This window comes from Budorcas taxicolor, chromosome 11 (genome assembly GCF_023091745.1).
Source record: "Budorcas taxicolor isolate Tak-1 chromosome 11, Takin1.1, whole genome shotgun sequence".
NCBI classification, from domain to species: domain Eukaryota; kingdom Metazoa; phylum Chordata; class Mammalia; order Artiodactyla; family Bovidae; genus Budorcas; species Budorcas taxicolor.
The window spans coordinates 155,466,064-155,470,266 of NC_068920.1; the positions used below are offsets into that span (position 1 = coordinate 155,466,064).

Here is a 4,203-nt window from a genome sequence, read left to right on the forward strand (position 1 = left end):
AAACATATTTATTGGGCTTGATGGCAAACAGATTATGCTTGTCCCGGGAAGGGCAATTCGAAAGAGAAAACCTTGAAGTCCGGGAAATAACGATGAGGGGAGTTAAATTAAAGTGCAGAAGACCCTCCCGAGAGATAGCGTCAGGGTGAGTTACAGGCCCGATAAGGGACTGGGGGCTCACAGAGGGGGCTCAGAAAGGTCACTCGGTGGTGCGCAGAGGACCAGGAATCATAAATATGGGGCAAGATGCCCAGCTGGGGTCGCCAGGGTGAAAATATTGGGGTCATTCCAAAAACAATTATCCTGCTTGGTTTGCTCTCCAGGTCTTGTAAATCTTTCACCTTTTATAAAAGATTTCTGGGGAAAGAAGCACTTTGGAAGCTTTAACTGATTTTTGAGGCCGCTTCTTGGTGGTTCTGCGAAAAGAAAACAGACAAAAGGGAAAAAGTAATTACCCAGCATTCTCAGGGGCACAGGGATGAGCTGACTGGATTCTTCTTCCTGAGAGAGTTTAGGCTGCCCTGCCTGAGTTTTGACTCACTCTATTTGGAATCTGGTCACACTTTAACAATTAATGCTTTTTTTGTTTTGAATCTAGTCACAGCGGGGCTCTTGGTACCTTGTGGACACTGGTTTTTGGGGCAGCTGTGGCAGCCATCTTGTCAAGTGTGGTGGCCATCTTTGAGTGTTGAGGCAGCCATCTTGATTGTGTGGCACTTGTCTTGGGCATGTGTACCAAGGCTCATGTGCCCACGCAGAGCCCATGAAGCTGGAGGATGGGTCTAGGCTGTCCTGGTCTAGGCTGGAGAATGGATCTTGGCTGTCCTGCTCCATTGCATCCCCTGTATTCTCAGTGTCTATCCAAGGGAACCCTGGTTCAAGCTCTGTGCCTCTGTCCATTCCAGAACAATTGGCAGCACCAGCAGAAGGTAGTCACTCATTCCATCAAAGTTTATTGATCACCTGTTCTATGCTGGCCACTGCACTGGGCACTCAGACTCAGCCAAGAGCTTCATCTTTGAGGCAACCACTTCCCAGCTGTTTCTGCCCCTCTGACCACAGTCACAAAACTGGCTCTGCCTCTGACATCTTGCTCCCATCTACTGCTGCCGCTGCTAAGTTGCTTCAGTCGTGTCCGACTCTGTGCGACCCCATAGACGGCAGCCCACTAGGCTCCCCTGTCCCTGGGATTCTCCAGGCAAGCATACTGGAGTGGGTCGCCACTTCCTTCTCCAATGCATGAAAGTGAAAAGTGAAAGTGAAGTTGCTCAGTTCTGAGCTCCCATATACTAGCTCATGTAATTGTCATGACTGTAGAGGAGGGATTATTAGCCCCATTTTACAGATGAGGAAACTGAGGCTCATCGAGGAGAAATGACTGGCTTAGTGTCACACAAAAGTAGGGAGTGAGGCAGAGCTAGGCAACCCAGGACAGAATGGCATTATTTACAATGTCACATGCCTCTCAGTCAAGAACTATGAAGGGTTGAGATTGCAGGGTCTGGGATCAGATGAAACCTGGTCAAATTTTTTGCCCCACTTCCCCCTAGCTGTATGACCTTGGTGAGTTACTGAGAACTCTGAGCCTCACTCTCCTCATCTGTGCAATGGGCACAGGTGCTATGGTCCTGCCATGGTGGCGTAGTGTAGAGGCAAGGAGCCCATGAAGCCTGGGGGGGCAGAGCCCAGGCTGGGAGCCTCTAGGCTCCTCTAGAGAGAGAGAGGCTGTTTTTCATATGAGAAGACAAAGAGTTTCTCCCAGTCATCTTTTGCCATCTGCCAACTCCCAACAGGACATAATTACTCAAATTGAATAAATGTTTGCTGAATGAGACTTGGACTTCCTTTAAGGTTCAAAGCAGACTGAAATGTAGAAGGATAGGGATGGGGGTCAGAGAGGGAGTGGCTATGGGCTGCTGTGCCGGGCCATGCCTGCCCCGTATTAAATTCAGAGCGTTCGCATAGGAATACTCATTCTTCCATCCATTCACTCATTAGACAAACATTATTTTGTGCCAGGCTTGCTCTGGTGCTGGAGTTACTGTGAGTGAGAGCAAGGCAAACTCAGTCCTCCAGGCCCAGACAGCACACCTGGGAATGAGAGACAGACAGGAGCGAGAGGCCTGGGAAGAGGCTTTTGCTGGATGGAGGGTGATCATGGCTGCCAGGATGAAGATGGAGTGGCCCTGATGAGCCACGTGGAAGTGTACAGGGTAACAGGCTCAGAGAGGTAAAGCAGCTTGCCTAAGGTCACACAGCTAGTAGGTGGCAGAGTTGGTTTGCTCTCAGTCTGCACCTGACCCTGCTTAGCTTGAGCTGCCTGAAACAGCATTGTCACTCTAAGTTCTGAGCGACCCATATGTGGCTCTGGCCAAAAAAAAAAAAAAAGGTGTTTGGGAAACACTGCGTACGTCACTCCTCCCTGGCGCATGGCACTTGGTACCCATTAAGGGCTCTGGGGGTTCCTGCAGGAGAAGAACCTGCTTGGCCTGCCTCCTCCTGGGCTTCTGCTCCAGGCAGTGGAAGCACCTTGGCCAACTTGATGCCTTCAGGGGATCAAAGTGCTCAGCTCTGGTGGGCCCCTCCCAGAATGTTCTGGAAACCAGAGACTCTAGTCAGTGGTCAGTGGTAAGAGCTCGAAGGCCCAAGGAGGACCATGACAGCTCAGGCAGGCTTCCTGGAGGAGGAGGTCCTGGAGTCACACCAGCAAGGACAGCTCAGCTCAGGAATCTGCAGGGAGGCTGTGGACATGAGGATGATGAGCTATGGCTTGAGGGGCCAGAGGGGCCATGTTCAAATCCTGGCTCTGCTGTTAGTCACTATGTGACCTTGGGGAAGTGACAGGACTCCTCTGAGCCTCGATTTCCTCATCTGTAAAATGGGATCATGCCAGAACCTCAGATGATTCTCAAGGCTTTAGCCCAGGGTGGCTGGGAGGACCATTCCACCGCTGAGAGTGTCAGTCTGGCAATGGAGAAGGAGGGCTCTTCACACTTTTTTTTTTCCCCTCTGAAGAACTAGAGACTCTGTAAAATACTCCTTGACCTGAAAAAGCCCCAACTGGACGCTCCTGTGGGTCTGTTACAGACATGACTTTGCAAATCAGATGTGACAGGCAAATGTGTGCCAAGATGGTGGCCAGCTGTTCAGCGGTAGGGAAGGGGCTGCTTAGAGACCCTCATGGCCTCCTTCGAGAGCAGACGCCGCCAGGCTCGCTGTGCCCCGAGCACAGGTGTGTGAGGACGCGCGCCCTGCCCGGGGGGAGTGGGGATGGGCAGGGGCAGGCGGCCCATGGAGTAAACGCTCCCTCACACACACATACACACCACACATACCACACACACCGTGTACACCACACACACTCATATCTCACACACATACCAGAGGCTCATGCCACACATGCCATACACAAGCATCACACACACTACACAGTCATACCACACCACACACACACTCACATGATACACTGCCCATTATACACAGCACACTCACTCCCACCACACACACACGCCTTACACACCACGTGCACTGTACACACACTCACACCACACACACATACCCTCACACAGCGCACCATTCCCCAGAGATGCTGTGGTTGGTGGGAAGCCTCACCTCCCTTGTGCCCATGTGGAGGAGGTGGCCCTTGAGGGGGAGCACTGGGGTTGGAGTCAGGAGCGGGTCCTCCTCACGGGGCAAAGCCTCTTCAGCCTTTAGGTCTTGTTACTGTGGAAGGAGGCCACGAGCTTCTGCTTCAGGGGAATTTGGAGAATATTATTTGGATAGGTATTTGGCACAGTGGTTGGCACACGGCAACTGCTGAAGAGATCCATGGACTCTACCTGCCCCAATTCCTCTGCTCTGGCGACTGGGGTCCACCCCCTGAGCTGTGTCCTGGGAGCGCTGCCATACACGGCAGCCAGCCCCCGGCCACAGGGATTGGCCTGAGGATAAACATGTGGCTGCCGTCAGGCCAACCAGACCCCTGTCCTGTCACGTGTATATGGCATGGGGATAAGAAGTCCCTCCTTCTGAGGTTCCAAAGCCTGGAACAGTCTGGAGCTGACCTGGAGGATGCCCTTCTCAGGGGCAGCGAGTGAGGTCCAGAGATGGGACGTCAGAGTTGCAGGTGATCAAGGCGTCGGCTGAGGGTCTGTCTTCTGCTGACACACACATTGATGAAAGGCTGGTCTCATGGGAGGCGAG

The 4,203-nt window shown here is 52.5% G+C and overlaps 1 non-coding gene across 1 annotated transcript; it reads left to right on the forward strand.

Annotated features, from left to right (window-relative positions):
* Positions 1-303: 303 nt before the first annotated feature.
* Positions 304-416, forward strand: LOC128057121 (U5 spliceosomal RNA). The gene has a single exon (XR_008200295.1). It is a non-coding gene; the product is annotated as a U5 spliceosomal RNA (small nuclear RNA).
* The last annotated feature ends 3,787 nt before the right edge of the window (positions 417-4,203 follow it).